General features: G+C 45.4%; 1 protein-coding gene across 1 annotated transcript in view; it reads left to right on the forward strand.

The window, feature by feature from the left end:
• The first annotated feature begins 487 nt into the window (after positions 1–487).
• Myo16 (myosin XVI) overlaps positions 488–26,813 on the forward strand; it is a 490,479-nt gene continuing 464,153 nt past the window's right edge. The window contains exon 1 of the mRNA XM_021218659.1: positions 488–810. The gene's annotated coding sequence lies outside the window, so the exon portion shown is untranslated. The remainder of the gene's footprint in view (positions 811–26,813) is intronic.

A 26,813-nucleotide genomic window follows, 5' to 3' on the forward strand; every position in this document is an offset into this window, starting at 1 on the left:
TAAATTTTACAGAGCTGACAAAAAAAAATTTTTTTTTTTAAGGGGGCAGGCACATCTTGTATTTTTCATGGTAAATGAATGCATTATAGTCCTGGCATGCTTTCCTAACGTCCTGCGCCCAAACTCCCAATTTGAAGCCTATTACGGGCAGAATCTCAAATGGCAGAGACAGAGATGACTGTACTGGCTTCTGTAGCTTTAAAATTGGTCACCCATTCCGTCTGGACAATTGCCACAGTTGCCAGGACTGGATGGCCTTTGTTCTGGTGGGATGTCCGAGGGGAGTCCCTGTGCAGTGCTCATTGCCATCCGGTTCCCTGCGGTCTTACAGAAGTCTGGGCGGAAAAGTTTGAAGCCTTAGACCCTTTCTCACATCCTTGGAGAAGGGGAGGGGGTAGGACCCCGAGGGAGGGTGGCAGAGCCAGCCTGGGAGGCGCGGTCTCCGCGAACGCGTGAGAGCGCGTGAGAAGGAGGGAGGGACGCGGGGCGCGGCGGGGAGGCGGGAGGGCGCCAGGACCAGGAGACCGCCCTGTTCGTTGCGTGGAGACCCAAAGGAACCAAGAGGACCAGAAGGGACGGAACCCAGCTGTGGACTGTGTAGGGAGAGGGGCGGAGCGCGGACCGAGTGGCAGGGAAGCGGCTGTGGCCGGAGGGGCGGGGGCTGCGAGCTGCCAACGGGTGGAGTCGGGGTCCCCATCGCGTCTCAGCGCAGCACATCTCCTCCAGTCTGCGACCCGGCGTCCAGGAGCAGAGCAGAGCCGGGACTGTCCGTTGCTGGATCCCGGGGCACCGAGGATCGTTCTTCCGCAGGTAGGGTCAGCGGCAGGGTGTCTCGCATAGGGAACTTGGAGAAGCCGAGGTTCGGGGTCCTGTAGCGTGAAGGGACCACCCTCGCAGGGTCCCCAGCGCTTGTCCCAGCTGCTGTAGTGAGCGCTGGACAGGCATGGGGCGTGGGGCATGAGGAGTGGTGAAGCGGTTTCTTGTTCCTTTCAGGCAAGGGATTGCGAGGACCCTGCCACCTTTGGGATGTGGGAAAGGAGGCCAAGACCAGAATCCTTCTTAGAACTCTGGATCTAACCACAAGGAGGCAAATTTGGCAATTTGTAGAAAGAAACCTCTAGTTGCCATGGGAGATGTGGCGCTGTCACCTATGCAAAGGCTCCCGGGGAGATGGGATGCACTTCTTCCTCTTCTCTGGGGATGGAAATGAGACTTGGGAGAACAAAGATGATGCTGGCAAGAGATTGCCAGCTGGCGCCTCTTGCACATATCCCTCTGACCCCTGGCCTCGACCTCACGTTAGCCCATTGTCTTTGAGGCCAGGCACAAAGTGAGGGACAGGTCAGGACTTGCAGCTCTGTGTCCCAGGACCACAAAGGCTGCCTTTCCTTTCTTAGTTAAACACCTCGATAGGCAGAAGCCCTCCTTTTAACTAGTCTCTTGGACACCTTCAACATCTTCTGAAAGGAAATAGTGATTTCCAGAGAGCTCGCTAGCCATCTGTGCCTTTACCTCACTTGTGGCTCAGAATGGATTTGGGGTCAGTGTGTTAAGACTTTGTGTTCAACACTAAAGGGACTATTGATCACTTCAGAAGCCATCAAAAAACCAGGTCAAACAAGACCTGGCTGTTCTGAGCTCGCCTCAAGAGGGAGGGTGTAAGGACCAGTCTTTACTCTCATGTGTGTGCAAGGTGTGTGGTGTGTGTGCACGTGCACACACGCACGCAGGCACGCACGCACATGTCATGTGTCTCTGAGAAGCTTTAAGTAGGACTTTCTTTGAGAGTCATGGAAAGTCTCTGGTGTGCTGCCAGGATGACAGTTGTCCCACATTACTGCCAGGGTCTGTGATGCTCTTGAAACCCTGTGGTGCCTGTCCTGAAACATTTAGTTTAGAATTAGGGTAGGCAGCAAAGTCACCCATGAGATCTTGGAATGCAAGCCAGGCTCAGGAGGGACCTCTGCAGGTTCCCCACAGAGCCAGAGTTGCTTCAAGTTTGCTCTTGGTTTATTTAAAGGATTCAAAGGCAGTCTGTCTCATCTATATGTAAAGCGTGTTCTGAAGTGTGTCAAAGCTGTTTTAGTTGTTAATATGATGGAGGTATGAGTGATAGACAGTTAATTCTAACATATCTATGGTTAGTGAAGGGGGAGACCAATGTGAGTCCACAAGACTTATATTTGGTGGCTTTTGTGGCAGCCAGGATACATGCCAGTGCCCTGTAGCAAGAATTAATACTGACCGCACACCATGCCATTAACGTCATTTAGAATGTAGTATTTGTTTACTAAAGGAATAGTTACTTTAATCAAAGTGTGATCTCGAGAGCCCAGTGCAATGGTCAAGTTCATTTGTGTCCTGAGAGAAGTGGGACAGCTGTGACAGAAAGAGCCAGTGTGCTCTGTGCACACTAACACAGCTGAAGTGTCTTGTGTTTGCACTTTGTTCTGTAAAGACACCCTTTCCCCACAGTCTGGGAATGTGCCAAGACAGACACTCCAGGGCCTGTGACACCAAGTTGTTAATATTATCTGCAGGCAATTCTGTATTGTACAGATAAAAGGGAGTGTCTATGGAACAGGAGCCCACTGCGGGGCACAGGCCATCGGCAGGGCAAGAATGGTCTCAAAGGAGACTAAACAAAAATGGGAACACATCTGAAGGAGAAGTTGCTGCATTCTGCCACATCCAGGAACAGAATTCACATGGAACTCAAATATGCACATGGGTTTGTGCATGCATGCATGCATATGTGTGTGTATCTGTACATACTTGCAGAGAGTGAATGTGCAAAAATGATCAGATACATGTGTGAGGAAAAGATTGCACCAGATTTCAGCTATCTGAAGGGAGACTGGTGTTTCCTTTAGAGTCTGTGCTCTGCTGAGCACCTCACCCAGGTACCTGTTCTTTGTAGATGCCATCACAGGAGGGACTCTGAGCCAGTGACAGACAGTATGTATAAAGGAATCCTGAGAGTGGTTGTCTCAGGCTCCTACTACTACCCAGGAAGCATCCAATACTCAGTGGTCTTGGGCAGTTTCATTTATTTGTTTTGCTTTTAATTACCAGCTAGATGTGTGCAGATGTACTGAGTCCCACTGACGCTGTCTGCCTGGAGCACTAGAGCTGTGGGGAATGGGAGGGGCTTAATGACATGACCCAGAAGAGATAGAGGCAGGGCAGGAATCCTGCTTGGGTGAAATGGGATGTTGCTCACTCCCCTCCTCTGTCCCAAGGCACCCTCCTGGCCACTTCCTTCTTATACATTCTGGTCTGTATTTGGCACGACTCATTTTTCTTCACAGTTTCCATTGTGCTTGATGTGAACTTCAAGAGGGCAAGGCCATGGTGTCGACATAATCCAGCATACAATTTGATCATGTGTGTTAGCAAAAAATGCCAGATAGTGAAAGTGTTTTCAGCAGAAACACAAGGTGAGAAGGCAGCCACAGGGACTGCCCCAAAGGAGCTGAAGGGCTCTTCACAGGGACTTCTCATTCTGGTTTGCCTTTCTTCCTTGGTCTTCACAGCACTTGACCCACAAGGCAGACCAAGGGTGGTCATTAATTTCAGGCTCCCCGATTCCAGTCTCCAGATTCCATGCCCACTCCCTTTGTAGACTTCTGCCAGGGACAGTGAGACACTCTGTTGGGTTGTGAGATGTGACATGAACATCACTTTCTGTTTCCTTTCTCAATACCTTTCTTTTCCATGGCTCCCTTGTAGGAGCCAAGTGGTATGGGCAGAACATTGTCTCCTATGTGTCCTGTCCCCAAGGCTGCTTTGTCTCCCTGGTCTCCCAGGCTGCTCCCTCAGAATGGAGGCTGTGCTTTTTAGAATGAAGGAACTCATTGGCCAATCACCTTGCTTCTGTCTACCACAGACACACTCAGGGACAGAGCCACAGTGCTCTGTGAACAGCATGAGGCCACAAGAATCTTACTTCCTACCTTCCCACCGTCCATGTTTTTGGAAGTGTGCTGTGGCGGCTTTAAAATTGACATGCCTGGGCATTGGTATCCTGTCAACCAGGTGTGGACTTTTGGTGGTTCTATTTTATGGTTAGCTTGCCTGGATTATGAAACTCATAAAAATGTGTTGGTGAAGCCATCTTAAGGCAAAGACCCGTCCTTCATGACGGCACCACCATCACACAGGCTGGGTGCTGAGGAAAACTAGAAAACTTAGAAAGGCAACTGTGTCCTGGTCTATCTCTCCAGTGCTTCCTAGTGTGCACAACCAGGGATCACACACTACAGTGCCATCCCCAGCCAGACGGAGTTTCTTCAAACTGGGAGTCCAAGTGATAAACCTCTTGTCTCTTAAGTTGGTTCTTGTCTGGTGTGGTCACAGTGATGAAAAACTAATGAATACGTGGTAAGCAACTGAAGCACTCACTAGCTTGAGTCGGAAAAGAATACTGTACACATTTCATATGGAGTCCAGCTGCTCCTTGCTTGTGACTCTAGGTTCCCTCATGGTTCCTAGGAAGAACAGGTGCTGTCCTGTGTTGCCCACCATTCTCTCATTCCTGGGCTCTGTCCCCCTCCCCCACTTACTATTTCCCATCAGTCATCGGGTCCTCACCGTTTATCTCATGAATATTTCCCATCAGTCATCGGGCCTCCTCCGTTTACCTCATGAATATTTCTCAGATTACTTTCCCCTACTCTGACCTTCTCTGGCGGCCCCGATCCTGGCTTCATCATGTTGCCAGGGCTCAGGAACCAGGCCCTCATCCATCTTCCTGCTTTGCCCTTCCCCTCAGAGTCAGGCTTACTGTTGCCAGAGTGATTTGTCTTAAATGCAAATTTGGCCAAGAGACCACTTGCTGAAGGATGCAGCAGTTTCTTGTTACCCACGGTGTAGACTGCAGGTCCCTCTGAGCCTAGAGTGTATCACTCATCCAGACCCCTTCTCCTTACATCCTGTCCGGTCCTCTACTTCTGTTGACCGATAGCCCTTGCTTTGTGACACCACAGGGCTGTTCTCCATGTAGACCTTAGCATTGGTTATTCCACTGGTACTCAGTCTCTCGCAGGCTGGGTATGAGCCTGTTCTAACTGTGTGCAGCAGAATCCTGCTGAACACATGTTCAAAACCCCTAGCACCACCATACGTTCCTGTTCTGAGGTCTACATAGTGCAAGGAAACATAGCCCAAAGAATGTGTGGATACCGACTCTATAACCCAAGAGCCTGGAGTATTGCTATCCAGCCCCTTTACAGGATAATTTACATTAAGGAAGATTTACTTGGATAGTGACAGAGAGTTGAAAGAAGAGAACAAACTGGACATATAAGAAGTCAGTCATGGGGCTGGAGAGATGTCTCAGTGGTTAAGAACTCCAGCTGTTCTTCCAGAGGACCTAAGTCCAGTTCCAGGCAACCACACTGGTAGTTCACTGCATTCCAGGGTTCCAACATCCTCTTCTGGGCCCCAAGGGTACACACACACACACACACACACACACACACACACACACACAATGTATTCCTATATACAGGCATAAATGAAATTAAAATAAATATATTTTAAGTAAACCACAGATTGACTGAATTGAAAGGGGAAAAAGATACGAGGCATACTATGTCCAAATATTGATGCCATATCCACTATTCAGATTTTAAGTCTTATAATTTATCCATAAATGGTTAACCATAAAGCCATGATTACTATATTCAATAGAAAGAAATTCAATACAATTAGCTTATACCACATAAATATCATTGTGAGCATTTGTTGTTAAAATATATAGTTAAAGGACTGGAGTGATGGCTCAGCAGTTCACAGAGCACTTGCTGCTCTTCCAGAGGACCAGAGTTAAGGACCCAGCACCCATGTGGGGTGGATCACAGCCACACCAGCACCCATGTGGGGTGACTCACAGCCACACCAGCACCCATGTAGGGTAGCTCACAGCACACCAGCACCCATGTGGGGTGGATCACAGCCACCTATAACTCCAGCTTCAGGGAATCTTATGCCCTCTGGCCTTCCAGGGCACCCACACAAGTGTACAAATGCACACACATAAATAAAATAAACCTTTGAAAAACATATGCTTGGAGGTATGCATCAGGATGAGTTCAAAGTTCAAACCGAATTATGATGTGTAAATTTCTGCTTTGAAGTTATTTTATTTTATTTTGTTTCATTTTTTAAGAAATAGCATATTGAAAGCATTTTAATTTCATCAGTTTCTGTTCTAAAATGAATCTGGAAATTGTAACCATCAGATACACATAGTATAAACACACACATACAAATAAATCTTTTTAAGAAATGCGCTTGGAGGCATGTATCAGGAGTTTAAAGTTCAAGTTTTAATATGCTAAATTGAATTATTATACATAAAAATCAACCGTGAAGTCATTCTCATTTCTCTAGAAAAAATATATCAGAAGCACTTTAATTTCATTTTTATTATCAGAATTGGCTCCTGTTTTGAAATGAATCTGAAGGTTGCAGACCCTGGCTCTCTGTGCCTTTAGTGGGCACCTCTGAAACATTCAATCATTCCTGTAAGAATACTAAGAAGTTCTCACTTGGCCTTTCCAATTTAGATTCTCAGTTATTAGCAGCCCAGTGCTGTGTGACTGGGAATCCTTGGGTAGAGGTAGCCCTCTGGGCTCCTGAATCCTGCTTTAAAACGTCTATTAATATTCCTTTTTATCTTTTTTATTTAGTAAAGAGAAACTCACTTTGGTGACTTGAAACTTAGTGCAAGATAAAAGAAATACAGCCCAAGAAAGAAAGACTCGTGTAGTCATTGCACTGTGCAGAAGCATCTAATAGGGTCTGGAGTTAACTAAGATCTGCATCTTCTCCAGGAGGCAGTGGATGACCTCTGACAGGGAGGCTACCTGGACTTGTCTCAGTGTCAGTTTTAGCAATGGTCCCAGGCAGGCAAGTGTCACCGGGTATTTCTGAGGAGGGTGTTCCTCCTGTCAAAAGGAAATGCAGGGACCAAGAGTGGAGCAGAGACTGAAGGCCACCAGAGACTGCCCCACCCAGGGACCCATCCCATCTGTAGACACCAAATGCAGACACTATTGTGGATGCTAAGAAGCACTTGCTGACAGGATCCTGGTAGAGCGGTCCCCTCAGAGGCTCTGCTAGAGTCTTACCAATACAGATGCGGATGCTTGCATCCAAACATCAGACTGAGTGCAGGGCCCCAATGGAAGAGTTAGGGGAAGAACTGACAGAGCTGAAGGGGTTTGCAACTCCATAGGAAGAACAATATTAACCAACCAGATCCCCAGAGCTCCCAGGGAGCAAACCACCAACCAAAGAGTACACATGAGAGACCCATGACTCCAGCTGCATATGTAGCAGAGGATGGCCTTATCTGGCATCAATGGGAGGGGAACCCCTTGGTCCTGCGGAAGCTAGATGACCCAGAGTAGGGGAAAGCTGGGATGCTGATATGGGAGTGGATGGGCAGGTGGGGGAGTGGATAGGCATGTGTGGAAGGGAGACTGGGGAGGGGGATAACATTTAAAATGTAACTAAATAAAATAAACAATACAATATGAAAAAAAAAAAAAGGAGCCACTGTGTAACATAATCTGTAGGGAGACAAACCTGCGTAGGGAAAGGCTTGAGATGCAGGTCTCTGAAAGGACAGAAACCCAGGACAAACTTCTTAGTCCTTGTCAGCCCAGCAGGACAGGTACAGGACTTTGTAGGGTTAAATGCAAGATTTAGTGGAGCAAAATATTCAGGGCTCTCACCCATCCAAAGATCCAGAGGCCTTAATTTTTGTACAGCTGTCATGAACAAGACAACTTATTATCTGCGCACCCCTCCCCCTGTTTTTATCTGAATGTTTCATCCATTCTGCAAAAGTCCGGGGATTTACAAAGTGAGCTATCTTCTAAATAGTTAAGATGGCTAAATGAAAAAGAAGTACTGTAACAGGCGTAAGTCTATTTAATAATAGGGACTTAGAGCCGGGTGGTGATGGCGCACACCTTTAATCCCAGCACTTGGGAGGCAGAGGCAGGCAGATTTCTGAATTTGAGGCCAGCCAGGTCTACAGAGTGAGTTCCAGGACAGCCAGGGCTACACAGAGAAACCCTGTCTCGAAAAACAAAAACAAAAACAAAAACAAAAACAAAAACAAAAATAATAATAGGGACTTAGTGGTGACAGGTATGTAGCAAGAATATTAGGGAAAGTGGTTTCCCATCTCAGTTTGCGTTGAGGGTTTTGAAACGTTAGGAGAGATAATTATAGAATCGTGAGTGGAAACTGTAAAATCAGATAGGACGCGAATAGCCTGGGAGGCTCTCAGAAGCCAAGCGGTCACGTCACAGTCACCTATCATGTCAGGAGAAAGCAAGAGAAATAACTAGAGATGCCACCCACTCTCCAGAGGGCACTTGTGAAGTGACATTTATCCAGGAAGCTGCTGGAGACAAAACACCCATTTCTTTTGCTACGGTCCCCAGTCAGTGGTCAGCTCCCCTCTGCTTGTTGCAAACAGGATGGAGAGATGAGTTGAAAGTGAACGCCTTGTGACCACGATGAGATGCCCCTGAACAACCTCAGGTTATGCCTCCCTCAGAACTAAAATCGGGGATCTAGGCTAATGCATATCTGAAATTCTTATGTCTGGCGCATTCCTGAGGGAGTTTTGTTGATTGGGGGATTATTACTGCTGATCAGCTAACCTTGAACATATACAAGCATCTCTCTGAGTTCCCTAGTCTGCTCACTACATGCTTCTGCCCCGCCCCAATGCTCCAATGCCTGTAGCTTTTAATGCCCCATCTAATCGGGATGTGTGAAGTCTGTAGCATTTTAGCTTTGTTCTTTGCTTTAATGATCATTTTGGGATTCCACATAAACTCTAGAGCACCCTTTTCTGTTTCTACAACACCTCTGGTGTTCCGAGTGGGATTGTGCTGCCTGTGGGGGTCTCACTGAATAGCGTGGACATGTCAGAGATCCTCCCAATCCAGGAACATAGACTGTCTTTAACAGTAGGCTCTTTTGTAATATTTTCATACATGTACTGTTATATTTTTTGGTAATATTCACCCTCCACTTGCCCCTTACCCCTCCTCATCTCACGGATCGGATCGCCTTCTTGTCCCTCCTCCCCTCCCTCATCCCAGCTAGTCCTCCTGCTTTCCAACCTGTGTGTATGTGTGAGTGAGACACACTAAGTTCACCAAGTTTCCTTACGGGAGCTTGGGACAGGGACTCATTAACAGTAGCAAGTTCACTTTTATCAGTGAGGAAAACATATCTCCCTCCCCTTGTCAGCCATTGGTTGTGCATAGCGTTTTACAGGAGAGTGTGGTCTCAAGAGCCTTTCCTTCTTCCTCAGCACAGGGTTGATGCCCAATTTGGAGAAAGCAGAGCTACTGTGGCCTCAAGAGTCCACCACCCATATCACAGCGGAAGTCAGTATTCCACGTTCCCCTCCCCACACCCCTGCTCTGCTTCCTGCACTCTTCCCACCCCTTCTGCTTGATGTCTCCCAAGCCTTGGAAGTATGGCCAATGTCCTATTTGTGCCTGAGCAGAAATCTTTGATTGTATGAACTGTATACTATTAACTATTTTAAAATGTTTCTTTTTAAATATTATAATTGTGTAAATTATAATGAAGTCATGATTTACACAGAATTGGAACGAAGTAATGACACAAGCTGACTGACAGGATCAAGAAATGGAATCCACCTATCTGTTGTCTACAAGAAACACTGCTCTAAGGGTACTGTGTTAGCATAAAGGGGTTAGCAGAAGGACTCCAGTCAAATGGGGCCAGGAAGCAGCAGGCAGGCATCGCTATCCCAATACTTGACAGAATAGACTTCAAACTAACACGAATCGGAAGGGATAAAGAGCAACTCTTCATTCTAGTCACAGGAACCATTAACCAAGAAGTCATCACTGTACTATATATATACCAAACTTTGATGTACCCAATTTCATTAAAAAAACAAAAAAACAAACAAAAAAAAAACAAAAACATACAAACAACCTGTACTACTGGATTTAAAGATAGATGACCATCAGTCCATGTAATCTACATAGTGGATGATTTCGGTAACCATTTTATCCAATAGCATCTCTGGTACGACAGCTTAGGGGTGACAAACTCCCTGAGGTTTTCTATCAGGGATGTCTTTATTTCATTTGGGAGGCCATACTGTTTGCCATACTGTTGATCGTCAGGCTATTTTTCATTCAGAGTTTTGGATGTAATTATTCCCCTCTCCTATGACTGGCTCGGATTGTGCTAAGTCCTTCGAGGATCTTGTGGAGTCCCCATCTTCGGAGCAGGCCACCTCTCCTCACTGCTCTCCAGATTCTCTCTTTGTTGTGAATTGTGCGCTGGGTCTGCCAAGTTTCTCGAATCTGAATGTGCAGCTCCTTGGATCTGGGTCACTGGTAGCCACGATCTCATCACTCTGCCATCTCTCAGTTTTTCTAACTGGGAAACTCTGAGATGCCCACGGCACACGTCTATTTACCCTCTGTCCAGTGGGGTCATAAGTGACCCTACGTGCCTCTCACTTTTGTGCTTGTTTTTGCTGTTCTAACTCAATTTAGATGGAATGAGTTAATTTTTTTCTTGCTTGATTTATCTGTGCTAAACCCTTCTTGTGATATTTTATTAAGGTATTAGATTCTTTATTTTTAAGGTATTATATTCTGTTTTTCTCTTATAAATTATTTTTCTTTGTTGACTGTTGTGACCCCCCAGCCTCCAGCCAGCAGAGGTGGGGAAAAGACAACACGTACGCCAAGGCAGGGTTCAAGCAGTTTCCGCAGCTTCCTCAGCTTCCGCTTTATTGTGCTTCAGCTTCAGCTTTATTCCTTCCTTTATTCTGGGGGATCGCCCAATTTATCCGCCTCCACCCTCTTGCACTTATCTCTCATCACTCTTCATCATCCAATCAGCATTCAGCACGCTCTGTACCTGAGCCATGCACACAGACAGGGTGCGCATTGATAGGCCAGTGACACAATATCATGCTGTATGACACTATGCATCAGGCGGGCAGTGCATGATCACTCAGGTGTGCATGATCAGGTTCTTGGTAAACAAGCAGGGATCACGGGGCTTGGCAGTGAGCCAGGGCACCATCTTGGCTACCACGCAGCCCCACCTGCTTCCCACCCCTTTTTGTTTAATTAAAATTGCTCTGGGATCACATCTGTCTTAGGTTGCCCTCATTCATGTTACATCCTTACCCGTCATAGGCATGGTGAACTCACTTTCACCAACCTGTCTTAGGTTGGTATGCACATGTGAAAGTCTTACCCATCATAGATTAACAATCCAGTCTACTGAGCCAAACATAAGGCAAATTACCTGACTCTATAGCCACCATAGAGCCGCCATAGCTTGAATCAACAACTGTCTATCAGCCTGTACCTGTCTGCACATGTGTATCATCCACCACAGCATACCAACACATACAGCACACAGCCAAAATCCCCAGAAGGTCATCCCTTTCCCAATCCTTGAGGAAACTGAAGGTCCCCTGGATCATCTTCAACCACTGCTCAGCGGTGGCAATCTCCACATGGGTCTTATTCACTGCAACAATGGATGCCCGAAATTCATTCATCTTTCTATCGAAATCACGACTCCAACTTCCTAATAGCATGGATCCAAGTTCTCAGAACAAATTAGCTGCATGAGAAAAATTCTGACACTACACAGAGGTTACACAAATTCCTGACATATGGCTTACACATGACACAAAGACTAAATGCTCCAGAATATCTATCTGCTCTTGGAGCAAATCCACTCTGATTTACTAATAAGATTCCAGTTTTCAGCTGAGAGTTAACAAGGGAGCTGAGCCAGCTGCTTTGATTAAAGTGGGAATGAGGGCAGCTGGCTCAAACATGAGTCTGGGTCCCACAACAACAGTTTATTGAAGCACCATTTTCTACTAAGTCTTACCCCAAGCTAAGCAGGCTTATGGTTACACTGGAAAGTAACACTGTCTGGAATATTCTCCTTGAAAGCAGAGGAAGTGACATGCAGCAAAGGTGATAGATAGATAAATAGATAGATGTCACAGTGAAGGCAGCTTGGGGGCCATAGGTAGTTACTGACTCTTCATTGCCCTTGCTGATCTTGAAACACTGGGAAGGCACCAACTTCGCGAGGCAGATTTTGCCATACCGAAGCATGGTGGCTGCTCTTTCCTTCACTTCCTCTTTCCCCTTTATAGAGAGGAGGTGAGGGCAAGGGAGGTGCCGAGGGTTCAGGCGGCCTTCCTCGCCTAAAACTCAACTTAGATATCATGCTAGTCACTTCATCTCCACTGTCAGATGATTCATCTGAACTTCCCTCCTCACTCTCTTGTTCTTTAGCCTCTTTTCTTTTTTTCTGGCTTCTCGTTTGCCTTTTTCTACTTCTGCTGCATGAGCCTTTATGACACTGTGGACATAATTTTGGATGTCTCATGGGAGTTGCAGTAGTTGGCCACAGGCAATTGCGGCAATCTCTTTTAAAATGCCCAGCCTGGCCACAGGAAAACTTTTCTAACTCGGCAGCATACTTTCCACTTTTGTCCACCAGGAAAGATTTAATTAAATTCCAAATTGCTAGCAGCTGCACCAACACCGCTCTTACTTTCATATTTGAAGCAATCCCCTCCTGCTTTCTTCACTTTTAACTTCGTCCCTTGCCGGGAACCTAACTCTGTCCTGTAACCCCCGGGAGCTTAACTTCGTCCCTGTGCTGGGAACCTCCTCCTAGCGCTAGATTACTACTCTCTACCACGGAACTCACCTGTAGCTCTTGCTTCTTGATTCAGCTGCTCTTTTCAGAGTTCCCCGCATGGGCCAACAGATGTCGGGAACCCCCAGGCTCCAGCCAGCAGAGGTGGGGAAAAGATGTCACTTACGCCAAGGCAGGGTTCAAGCAGCTTCTGCAGCTTCCACAGCTTCCTCAGCTTCCACTTTATTCTGCTTCTGCTTCAGCTTTATTCTTTATTCTGGGGAATTGCCCAATTTATCTGCCTCCACCCTTTTGCACTCATCTCTCATCACTCTTCACCATCCAATCAGCATTCAGCACGCTCTGTACACAAGCCATGTGAGCAGACAGGGTGCGTGTTGATAGGCCAGTGACTCAATATCATGCTGTATGATGCTATGCATCAGGTGGGCAGCTCATGATCATTCAGGTGCACATGATCAGGTTCTTGGTAAACAAGCAGGGATCATGGGGCTTGGCAATGAGCCAGGGCACCATCTTGGCTGCTACACGGCCACACCCGCTCCCCACAGTTGACATTCTCTTCTTTTCATACATTGTTTTTCTTTTCTTTTTTTTTTTTAATTGCAAGTTTATGCTATATTTAAGATCTTTGAACTGTGTTATGCTGACTCTTGTATTATCTGTTGGGTAACTAACCAACACCTACTTCTGTGGAGTTGTTTCTGGACAGTAATCTTACACACTTGTTTGAGCCTTGAGTCCCCTGCTTTTATGCATACCTTGGGACACATTTTCATTATCCTGAGACTTAGGTATCTGAGAAATTAGCCAACATTTTCAGTCTTTGCAGACTGACTCATTTCAGGCGGAGACCATCACAGGTGTACTAGCTTAAACCAAAAAAAAATAAAAAAAATAAAAAACAAAAACAAAAAAAAACAAAAAACAACAACAACAACAAAAAACAAAACCCAAAAAAGATATGTCTCTATGTTTTCTAAGTCAGTGGCTTTCCCATTTCCTCTTTCTGGAAACATCATACTCAGACTCCCTCTAGTGCCTTTCTAAGTTCTCCACAGTTTTCAACTGCTATCACTTCCAAGCCAAGCACATGTTTTGTTCTGAATGACACTAGTGATTCAGGGCATGGCGCTTGCATTCGTACCCAAGGGGGTCTACCCTGCCACCTCCTGTTTCAATAGCACAATTTCATGGGTTGGCGTTCAGTCAGCTTTTAACAAGATATTTGGAAAATGTTCCAGAATGTTAAAATTGACCTTATTAACTGTGGTTAACATCCAAGTACAGAAGATGCTGGGTAAGAAGAGACTAAGTCAAGCTGGTTAGTTCCAGAGCAAAATATCAACAGGCCAGCATCACTCTTGAGATCCCAAAGATCAACACCATTAAAACACACTTGGGAGGACAAAGAAATATGGTCACTTCAGGGGAAGCACAGCAGAGACCAAATCATGAAGAATGAAGAGAGTTTGAAATAAAGACCCATCTACACACCAAGAAGAACACAGCGCACGACCCAGGGAAAAACTGCAACCATGAAGATGACAGGATGAAAATGCGTTAGCTATCCTTCCATCGCTGTGATAAAACCATGACTAAAGAAACTTATAGAGCCAAGTTTATTTGTATTATGGGTCCACAGATTTAAGGTTCACGTGGTGTGGATGGCTCCGTGGCAGGTGGCGAATGTGGCAGGTGTACCTGGAAACTATCAGTTGAGGGCTCATATCTGGAACTGAAAAGCTGAAAGCAGAGATGGAGAACTGCGAATTGCAAGAGGCTTTGAAACTTTGAAGATCATCCAGCACGAAACCTCCATCCCCAGTGGTTTTCTAGCCTAGCTGAACCTCCTAATCCTCCCTAGCCACTGCCATTAAGTAGGGCCAAGTATTCCAGTGACTAAGCTTACAGAAAGACAGTTGAGCTATCACAGTAGTGTGCTTAGTGCAATAATACAAAGCACAATAATGCAAAGGATGGATGAACCAAAGGGGGGGGGCACATAGTGCTGCAGGGCTGCTGGGCTGAGGGTATCTATACTTTTTATACTCCGGATATCTATACATTCAGTGCTGTGCACATGGCAGGGTGCACATGTTCTCTGTGTGTGTACACAGGGGTGGCAAGATTCTGGTTTGTCACACAACATTCCCATGATGTGGTAGCAACATGGTTTGAGTGAAACTGATCTGACAGCCTCCAGGAGTCTATAGTGTTTGGCTGAAAATGATCCCCACATCCAGTGCCCACTAGAGAATTTACTCCCTACAAGATGAAGCATAGTTTGAAACCTGAAATGTTCGTGGGTTGCAGAAGGATTGTCACAACTATTCCTTATGCTTAACCTTAGTTATTTTTGAAAATTTATTATTTTAAGGTGTGTGTGTGTGTGTGTGTGTGTGTGTGTGTGTGTCATGGTACACGTCTAGAAGTCAGAGGACAATTATTTGGGAATTGCTTTTCTCCCTCCACCGTGCGGGTTCCAGGGACCACACACACACATGGTCAGGCTTAGTAGCAGGTGTCTTTACCCACGGATGCTCTCGGACATCTTTAATGAAAACTAGAAAGCCATACGGAAGATAAATACTCTGTGAGTGAATCCCAGCAGCATTGGGATGGAGTTATATCAGGATATACTGAGATAGAATTTTATGAGCACCACCTGCCACCTCTGAACATTGTGGTTTATTTTTTTCCAGTGTGGTGATACAGTGCTCATAACGGAAGCTGTAGAGGACTGTTGCATGGGATGTGGGTCATTTGTGTCTGAATGATTCTGTTCTTGGGCATATGCCAGAAGATATTTCTCTTTTACTGCTTCTGGACATTGAGGGCTGTGTCTGTGATATGGTATGCATCATGTTTCTCTTCCCAGGTCTGCCTTTGCTTCTTGGTAGAGAGGTATAAAAAATTCTACACGGAATGTACCCAGCCAGGGAGAGCACCCTAGAAATGAACATGCTAAATGAGTTAACACTGAAAAAGTTGAAGTTTTGGGCCAATGGAGGTAATTTATCAGGAAGACTTGTCACCTGCAGCTGATGCTTTCAAAAATACTAATAGTACAAGTGTAAAATGTCAAAGACCCATCTTGATGAGAGAACTCGTGGACTCGACATTAACTTTTGATGTACACTCAGCACAGTGAGCCACAGAGCTTAACACATACAGACCACACAGACAGTCCATAGACATCAGGGGTCAGTGCCTCACAGCCCCGCTGATGCGTCAATATTTACACATATACATTTGTCTTGGAGAATAACAAAAAATTAATGATGTTTCAAAATGGAATATATTCAGTGAAAATATACTAGGATTGTTAAAGCCCCAATCAGAAGTGTTGAGGTTTTTCCCTGGAAAGGTTTATATCGGAGAGGTGTGGAAAGAAGGTATCTTTCATGTAGAGAAAGGGTCATGTCTTGTTTCATGCTTACGATGGACTTGATGTTGGACGAGTGGGTTGGGTAGAGTTGGGTTCAGAAGATTATATTAAAGTGTGTTTTTCGTAGCTCATCAGTCAATGTAAATTTTACCTTAAGAATTCCAAATAAAGAGAAAAAAACGATCATATGCTCTGTGTAGAGTGTCCTCAAGGAACCAACCAAAAGGAAAGATTCTTCCCTGGATGTCTGAGATTCTGAATTTAGATGGCATCTCAGTACATATCCCATCCTCAGGAGATGGGAACAGTTCCAGGTCTTCAACAGGGAAATCCCAGGATCTTTCAACTGCTCTGCTCACAGCATTTTCCTCCGTGAACAGAGAAGCATGTCTTACTCCTAAATTACAGCTTCCACTTACATGTGCTATGTGGCTTATACAGTCATCCCTGCCTTCCACGCAGATAATTGCTGCTTGTGAAAGGGATAAAGTCAAACAAAGGGAAAAGTGAGCGCAGACTCAGAAAGGAGCTTTGCCAAAGCCACAGGCTAGGGTAACCCTTGAGGTCACAGCTCCTTCGGGGCTTTGTTACTTCACTGGTGTGGGGCAGAGGCTACCATGCTGATGCTCAATATGACGACCTGGAAGCAGACCTGGAGGGCAGTGCATTTAATTGTCTTAATTCTAGAATTCAGCTATTATCCTCTAGAATTAAAAATCTCTGTTAGGGAAAGGGGCAAGGAATATATACACAATTTGTAATGTGCCTTGAAATGAGAGAGAGAGAGAGAGAGAGAGAGAAAGAGAGAGAGAGAGAGAGAGAGAGAGAGATCTCCTAGCTTCAAGCATTTGGGGAACAACAATGGGAGGGAAGTGTTTCAAACAGAAAGCAAAGAAAACAGAGTAGAACCTCCTCCTGTTTAGATATGCTCATAATTCCAGGAAACTGAGGCAATGGATGTCTTAAGTCCCTGTCCCCCACTGTCATTCTGACAGAAGCTGGAAGCCCAGATTCTATACAGGTGAGCACAGGCTAGCTTAGTCAGCCAGGCAGAGGCCAGCAGCAATTTGGAGCAAGCACTGGTGGTGTGGAGAAGCCAGCACTCTGTGGGGCGAACCTGCTCCGTAAAAGCGTAAGAGAAGGGCAACTTCTCTGAGGTGTAGAAATCTCTCCTCCCCTCCCTGCCCCTCTGCATCTGTCTACACACACACACACACACACACACACACACACACACACACGCACGCACATGCACATACACACACATACACACACACATGCACATGCACACATACACACATACACACATACATACACACATGCACGCACACATACACACATATACACACACATACATACATACACGCATACATACATACACATACATACACACGCTTATGCACACGCATACGCACACGCACACACACATACATACACACACGCACGCACACATACACATACATATATACACACATACACACATGCACACATACATACACACATGCACACACACATGCATATGCACACGCACACACACATACATACATACACATACACACACATACACACACACACACACACACACACACACACACATGAGCTCACACTCCTCGCTTCTGCCTCTTTCTCTTCTCCCTCTCTGGTCACTTTATGGATGTGTCTTGTCTTCCATGTTGATTATATTTTTCAGTTGTTCTCTACAATTCTAAAACTGAATGCATACGCACATGAGTTGCTCAAGTATACCTCACATCTAAATCTGAGCAACATAAAAGGGGGAAAGAGGCTAAGAGAAACAACATGTAGAACACACATTTCAGGGGAAGCCACACACAGCCAAGTCTAAGCACTGCCGTCAGAGTTCACAAAGTCCGTCTTAAGAACGGATGGTACAGAACAGTAGGGCTCTCTAGGGTCCAGAAGAAAAGCACTGGGGAACCCGGGGTCTGGCTTCTGTTTGCCTTAAAAGAAGAAACAGTCATTGTATAAAAAACTGAAAACCCGAGGCACCAAGTCGTGTGCGCACAGGGCTTCAGAGGAGAACTTCTGCACCTTCTGCATTATCCTCTGCCTTGTCTCCTTGGGACAGGATCTCCCACTGAGCCAGGACAAGCAGTTTAGCCCTGTGAGCTCCTGGCATCCACCTGACTCTCCCTCCCAGTGCTTGTCACTAACTAAATACTCACGAAAGGTGAATATAGTCACCCAAACAAGACCTGAGCAGTGACCCTGTTTGACATGCCCTTGCAGACGAGGGAACTCTCATCGGGCTTCACCCCTAGATGAAGGGCTATTGGCTATCACTGGTTGCTGAGAGGGAGAATGGCTTCTTCAGGGACGCTCCTTAGAGGTGAATTGATCTCAGGTGGTCAGTGTCGAAACACATGTACATACATGTAAGCAGACTCAGTAGGTTATACATACCTACATATATATCATATTAGTCATACAAATAGGTTCAACAATGAAGAGCAGGTTATGCACTTGAGACCGTGTTGGGCAGACAGAGAAGAATTAGTGGAGAAGGGGGAGGCATAGAAATGATGTCAATGCAGTAGCCATGTAGAAAACCCTCATAAAACACTTAAAAATAGTCTCCAGGATTTACTCTCTGGATTTGCCTTATTGTAGCCTAGTTTGGTCCACTTCTGCTTTGAGTGTGGCCTGAACAAGTCGTTTACTAGTGTGTGAAGATGGTCTGGTGTCTGGAGATCAGTCTGAGCTGCTTCAGCTGTGGTGAGAGTCAAATGATGCATGTGATGTGTCGACACACGTCATGGTTTCCCAGGTACGTGTATGAGTGGCAATCACCCTCTCAGTGTAGGTCACTTTATATGGAAGAAATCTCTTTTAAATTCCAGGACAAAATGTAAAGGAATTGTGCCCTTCCTTATTTGGATTTTAGAGATTATTTTTAAGGTCTCCATTGTGAACCTGGAGTTTCTTATATTTTAAGAACTTGTCAAAAAATAAATAAAACCAACTCATTTTGAGGGAAAAAGTAGATTTATTTTTCTTTCTGAATTAGAAAATTAGGGCATATTGATCACAATTGGTATTTGTCAGGGAGAAAATTAGCTAGTAAAATCCATTGACAATCTGAAACGTTTTCACAATTCATTTAACAATGATGGAGATTTAAGTTCTCTTCTGTCTTGGGTATATTTAAATCAATAAACGTTTAACTCTCTGCAGTACGGTTACATATAATTTGAAAGCATAGAAGAGAAATTGCCTCCCATTCATGAAGGAGAAAGCCTGCATTCACTATCAGGGGCAAGGCCATGGCAGTGGTCGTTTGGGACCACCTACTGTGTTCATGTGCTGGTTTCTCTCACCCAGTGGTGATCTGCAGCAGATGACTTACTCTCTGCCCTCTGCTGACAGCCAGTTGGGAGCCCGCCTTGGTTATGTTTTCGATGTAACACATACATTTTTCTGTATTTTCTCCTTTCTTCCAACCTCCCTCTCTGCTCTCCTCTTCTTTTTCTCTCTCTTTCTCCCCAGTTCCTTATTTGGCTTCCTCTGTTTTCCACTTCCTCCTTCCTGTTAAAAGTATCCAGAGAGCAATCATGCCAAGAGATAGACATGTGTTGATTGGTCCTCTGTATCTCAGTCTAACTGGGAAGGAACAGATCCCTTCCCAGTGAAACAGTAAGGCCGTTGGGGTCCAGCCGATGGGTGAGCGTGCAGAGGACAGGACACCAATGTCAGAGACACAGAAGGGAGACTTTTGAGACCAGAGCAGGGGAAGTGGTTTCTGAGAGACACCGAAAGGAAGGACATAGCTCATTTGTATGGTGGGTACGTGGAGACTCTATAAGACTCAGTACTTTATTGACATTTCTTTTTGTAAATTTATGTTGGGAGACAAGCAGAGCAAATGATTGGAACTTTTAAATTGGATTTCAACTTCTTTTAATTATCTACCAGTTTCTATTTGCAATGCAGTTCTCTGCTACACAAGTCTTGTTTCTTGATCCCTTCGGCTGCTGACACAATTGCCTGTGATACAAACATCTTAGGTGTCTGCTTGCTATTTAATACTTCTCCCCCTCACCCTCTGTGCAGCTGGCAAGGAGACAGCAGCACTCTCACTGAGAATTGCCCTCTGCGTGCCTGACAATGCGCCCTTGGACCTGGCATGTGGAACCTAACTCGCTTTCCTTAAAAATGTAATTATAGCTAATGATCTGTTTTGTAAATACAATGGCTTTTCCTTTCTCTGGGTTGAATTTAAATGTGAAAATAATTAGGAAAATAAATGTGAACTTTGCACATCTCAGAGATGTTCCTATTATTATGCATATTTTATACTTTGTTCTAAATTTGCATTTATTTCATTACAAAAGGCCTCAGATTTACTTAGATCTGTGTAAACATTCACTAAAGACAAAGAATCTTTTTTACTTTGAATTTTCCCGATCTTTCTTCTCATGAGATTGTTCCTACTGTAGTAGGTAGTTATTAATTACTTTCCAAATATAAAAGCAAGTTGAAGTGAAGAGTTAGATCTAAGCACGGTCAGTATTTTAACAATCTCCTGATATTCTAGAATGGGCAACCATTTTCTTTTTCCTTGGAGATAGGGTCTCACTATGTAACTCTGGCTGTCCTGGAACTCACTGTGTAGACCAGGCTGGCCTCGAACTCACAGAGATCACCTGCCCCTGCTTCTCAAATGCTGGGATTAAAGGAGTGCACCACCATACCTAGCTAGAATGGGGAGATTTTTAAGAGGCTGTGATGCAGGCCAGGACTGGGTGAGCACGTTGTATGTCCCCGAGTCACTCCCTTTTCAGAAAGCACAGACTCCTGTGAATGGTGTTACAACATCCTACATCAACACGTAGCTCCAACACGCCTGCTCACCCTCACTTCCTGAATTAATGAAGAAATGATCATGTAAATGCCCTTCACTTAGTGTCTGCTGCCTGCCCACATGTGGATGTTAAAGTGTAGTTTAGAGAAGCATCCAGTTTGCAAGTGGCATAATTCCCAGAGATGCCAGAGTCTAGGTTTTGTGACCCCGCATTTCCTTGGGACACTGTTACAGAGCTCTACAGCCTGAGAGGCTTCAACAATCCACATGTGTGATATCACAGCTCTGGATGTTACAGCTAAGCTGAGGGTGTGGGCACTCTTGCCTTCTACTGAAAATAGAGACAAGAGTCCATCCAGCTAAGTTCTGGTTCCTTGAGATCAGCGAATTATCTTGGCATCGTTGACTTGTAGAACTCAGTCTTCATCCTTACATTCTATCCTTGCTGGATACATCTCCCTACCATAATGGAGACAGCCTTGCTGGATCTAGACCTCATTAATAATCACACCTTAAATAAAACAGCTGCAGTGTCCCCGCCTCCAAGTAAGGATGAGTTGTAGGCTTCTGCACAGAAATTTTAGAGTGGAAAACAGGATTCAATCCCACATCACATAAAGCCCCTGACCAGTTCAGTTCGGAAATGACACATAGAAGCTACTTAGTGAAATGAATCTAGGATGCATGTACAATGTTCTAGGGGCAGAGGAGACTTTGGTGGTTAGAGTGGTCCTGTCTGGCAGAGGGTGGCCAGGGTGCTTTTCATGGAACAGAGGGTTAAGAGTGGAAGAATGTGTGTGAACTTGAACAAAAGCTTTAGCCAACGCACTGAGAAGTAGATGGAGGTCTGTAAGCAAACTCAATTCTTGCTTTGAGTTTCCTGACTCACCAATGGAGGCTAGAATCTCCTCTCTGTTCTGCTGTGTCAGCCCAGTGTCACCTCCACACCACAGCAGGGTGGCAGCAAGTTCCTTGGATGGATGAGCTCTGAACACATTTTTGACTTGGTGTAGGTGTTTCTCCTGTCAAGTGGAAGTGGACTGAAGAATGGTGAGGCCCATTCTCCCTGTCCTCTGACCCTGCACCTCATAACCATGCTCACAATTTCCTTTGATGCAGGTAATCATAATTTCCTTTCCTTCCTGTCACATGAGCATCCATGGTTTGACACTCTATTCGATTGTGATCTAAGATGCAGATCCAGCCACCAGGCTCTGGACTCCAGCTATGTCCCAATGACTGCCCTACAGCTTTTGGGCAGCTTCTTGTCCAAATCATGGCTTCTGGGCATGTAAATTAGTCAGTCAGTCAATCAGTCAATTAGTCAGGGAATATACATGAACATTCATGAGTCACTGTGCTCTGACTGGGATTTCTGGATCTCACCAGAAGCCAGGAACCCATAGTGTGGTGACTTCTCTGCTCAGCTAGTTCTATACTCTTGAAACAAGCCCCCAAATCCAGTTATGCCAACTATACCATCTTGGACATCACCAAAAATTTTAGCAAACAAAATCACAGGAAATAGAAGCACCCGTAGGAGACATTAGCACCAATTCTGCAACCTTGTCTTCATCCTGGGTGGGCTTGAGGAACACCTATGGAGCACACAGCTGTGGAGCTGGGTCATGTGCACATCAGATGATTAACTTAGTAAGGCAGTTTTAACGATAATCCTAAAAATAAAGCCTGTGTACTTAGGACTCTTGGATCAAATGCATTGTACCTAAACTTACATTATTGAGAAATTTAATTACGTTACTCTTCCGCACACTTTCTGGGTGTCTTGCCTGAGCAAACAATGCCATTTCTTTTCATAAGCCTGGCAACAGATGAGCCCCCTTGTCTCTCCACACTAGATCTCCAAGAGGGGGCTGGGGAGGGGACTGCAGAGGCCAGCTGGTGAGTACAGAATTAATTACAGATTGCTGCTCTCAAAAGTGCAGACATGGGTGACCACCCTCCGATGGCAGTGGCAGCTGTCCCTGCCCTTTTAGGTTCCTAGTCACAGGGCAGATACTTCTTTCTTTTCTTTGGAAGCATATGTCGCCAGCTTTGGGATTTGGATCCCAGGAGCTTCTCCGCAGATGCCGAGTCTGCAAAAAACCTGCTGTTGTCTGAGGGACCCATCACAGGACTTGTTAATTCACCAAATTTGATTTTTTTTTTTTTTGGTAAATAAGTACATTTCAAAACACAAACAAACAAACAAACAAAAAAAAAACCTTCAAAAAACAGCTAGCTTAAGGTATGTCCCCATGTGACTTAAAGCAGGAAGTTTCCAGAGAGCATGTGAGCGATGCTTCCTATTCATATTGGATTTGAGGTGGGGAGAGAGGGCAATATTCAGATGCAGCCAGAGGATTGCTGTGTTCAGGATAGCAGTTTTTATGAAGTTGGAAAGAATGGATTTGATAACTTTGCAATAAGATTTGCATGCCAGTCACCTCAAAATACAATTCACATATTAATAATAATCTCATAATATAATTTGCATATTAGTTCCAGTTTCTCACTCCACCTACTGTGTTTGAACTTTGGTGAAAGCATCTCATTAATGGATATGTTGGATAAGCTGTGGCTATTCTGTTTTACTTCTGCCTCTAGTGGTCACTAAGCCCCAGAGTCTGCTGTCAACGCCCCCTCTAGCATCTTTCTTCCATCCCCAGGAGAAGCTGAGAAATGCCAGAGTTTGAGCTCTGAAGTGCTGACAAATCTCGGGGCTTGAATCTTACTTTCAGCAAACCCTGTTCTTGTCCGCTTGCTGACAAATAAGGTCAAGTTGTTGAATTTGGATGAAATCACCAACCCCTGTGAGGCCACAGATGGCAAGATAATTACCAAGAGGCTGGTGCCTACAACCCCACTGCCTTTGACAAAGTGGCTCATGGCTTTCAGCAAGCAACACAGCTTTCCAAGACAAACTTCTGCAAACGCAGCTTTTCACAGTTAGCATGTGCAAACAAGGACTTGGAATTATGTCACTAAAAACCCTCCCTTACTTAAAGGAAAACGTGTTTTCATCCTTAGCAAACGGGGCGTTTCAAAAGATATTCAAGTTTAATTGACAAGACACAGGTCAAGTTTAGAGTCAGCTTCAATGTGAAATTTAATTACGTTACTCTTCCGTAAAATTTTCCCAGTGTCTGTCTCCCAGCTTTCTTTTGTTCAGGGTGCGTTGTGTTGGGTAAGCACACACTTTGCTCATCAGGTACCCTGATCTCTAGCTTGCAAGTATTTCCTTAATCAATCACAGAATACCATGCTTATAATTCCCTATAGATCCCCCTTTAAGGAACCATTTCACGTGTATCATTGCAAGCTCGTTTCTGTGAAAGCGAGCTCTTGCCTGTCAGGGGTGTAGGCACCACAGCAGTACTAACATGCCTGCCTTCTTTAGAAGATATTCTTAGCTTTCTCCTTGACTTTCCAGCGTTCTATCTTGGCAGGTGTGCCAAGGACAGAGCATCGCTTGCTGCGACCTGTATGATGCCCTGGCAGCATGTGTCTCTGGTGTGACTCCCTCCTGGCAGCTGACTTTCTGGCCTGTTATTCCATTATGTTTAACACTTGGGAAATTGGTACCTGCAGGCTGCCCATGAGTCTGCTGTCACAACAGGCTCACACAGAAGTAAAGTTTAACACTTATGTGAAACCAACACTCAGTGGACTGGGGTAGGATGTGCACTTGCCATTCAGAGAGATCTCTGATCATGCAGAGTTTTATTCTAACTAAAGCAGTGTAACAGGGATGAGAACACACACACACCAGGAACAGACTCTGCACTCACCAGATGGCACAACCTGGGGCTATTTATGGAGATCTGAGGACAGGATTTGGACCAACAAACAGATACAATGGCAAGAAAAAGTCAAGACACTAGGACTGTGAGGAAGAGAGATGTCTAGCTATCCTGAAACAAATGTGGCAGGGCTGAAGTATGCGCCCCTGTGTTAACTAGGAAATGCACAGTCCCTGATGATGCTCTGTGGCTGGCAGCATCCTCTCCTTCCCTTGCCTTCTCTCTATTCCCTTTAACCACATTTCACTTCTTTCCCCTTCTTACATCATTCTTTTTAGCACACACATCTTGTGTGTGTGCACACATGAGAGTATACGTGCAAGTATGCATGTGCTTGTGTGTGTATGTGAGCCTGTGCAGGGATGCCCACGGTTGGTATCCATTGCTCTCCACTTTAGGTACTGAGGTGAACTCTCTCCCTGGACCCAGAGTTCACCGATTCTATCTCGTCTAGCCAGTCAATGTCACCCAGGGATCCCCATCTTGATCTCCCAGGTGTTAGGATTTCAGTGGCCCTCACACTTCCTTGATTTTTTAAAGATTTTAAATTTCTTTTTATGAGGTATGTGTGTATGGGTGTGTGCAAACGAGGCCAGAGGCTCCCCAGGTGAGCTAAAGTAGGTGATTGTTAGCCACCCAACCTGAACGAAGAAACCAGAGTGTGGGTCACTGTGGGAGAGGCGAGAGTTCTAACCATTGAATCATTTCATCACAGTCTGCCTGGATTTACAGTAATGTTGTGCTGCAAGTACTTTGTCCACTGAGCTGTCCTCTGCCTGTGCACCAGCCACTCTGAGTTAACCTTCCAGGCGGGTCCTCCCTCCCCTGTAAGCTCCTCCCATTCTTTTGTAGTCACCAGATTATTCAGAACACTTGCTCCAGGAAATTCTTTTGTTCTGACCCATTCCAACTTCAAATAATCCCTGGGTCCCAAATACTGAGCCCTTTCACCAAGCTCTCCTAATTCTCAGCTGTCAAATTGCTTCTTTTGGCATCTGCCCTAAATATGTCTCACAGGTTTGCTCTGGTCTCCAGGATCCCTGGTTTGAGGTCAGTAGATTACTGGAGTGTGCAGGGAGAAGGGAGGGGTGGCTCAGGCTCTTTAGGTTCCAACCCCCAACAGGAGCATGCAAGTTTGGATAGCTCACGAATTTCCTTTTGAAGCCTGTTTTGTAGTAAGCTAAAGTGTTCCTGTTTGGAAGCACAGGGGCATCCCAGTAAGGAAGGGACACCATCTCTGCGTAGTCATGGACTTGTGCCCCCTCCCTCATTAAAACAGTAGGGAATCGTCTCTTTGTTCACCAGAGGTCACAGTGTTCACTGTGAAAGCTGATGGGGTGGATGGGCTCGGGGTGGGGTGCACAAGGGTTGTTTGAGGTGTTTAGGGATTTGTGTAGGGTATCCTTGGGGTCTCCCTATGAGCCTAACACTTGTGGATTGTGTAAGTGGATTAGGAGAGTAAGTTAGCATAGATTCTTTTTTTTTTTTTAAGTCTCATCTTGAATAATGGTCTTTAATGATTAATGCTGATTTGATTAACCACCAAGGCTCACATTTATAATTCAGAGGGAATAGGAAGCGCCTGGTCCCCCTTTCCTTTGTTCAGGTGACCTGGTCTGTGATAACTCCAGCCAACGGCTGTCCCTGGACTCCATGTCATGTGGGTGTGTGGGTGTCCTAAGGTCCACTCCTTCAGGTACAGAAAAAGAGCCATCATTTCTTGAGAAATGTTTCTTTTCTTTCACCCGGTTTTTCTTTTTCCCACTGATTCCCTGCTGTCCCCACAGAAAGCCTCCCAAGGAACCAGAACCTCTCTTCCCCATTCCCTGCAACCCTCAAAGGAGCTCAGACCCCAGGTACCTGGGCACAGCCTACTGCATGGCCCCGGGGCTATTGCAGCCCTGACCCTTTTCAGGCTTTCTTCCTCGTGCAGAGGCCAGGGAGCCGAGGAAGCACAGCCTCTCGCTATGTACCCAGGTATGGAATCAGAAGAAATGGCAGGAATAAAGCAACGAGGAACTGTAGCATTGTGAATGTGGGGAAGCCATTAAAAGGGAAGGGGACA

Source organism: Mus pahari, chromosome 19 (assembly GCF_900095145.1).
Source record: "Mus pahari chromosome 19, PAHARI_EIJ_v1.1, whole genome shotgun sequence".
NCBI classification, from domain to species: domain Eukaryota; kingdom Metazoa; phylum Chordata; class Mammalia; order Rodentia; family Muridae; genus Mus; species Mus pahari.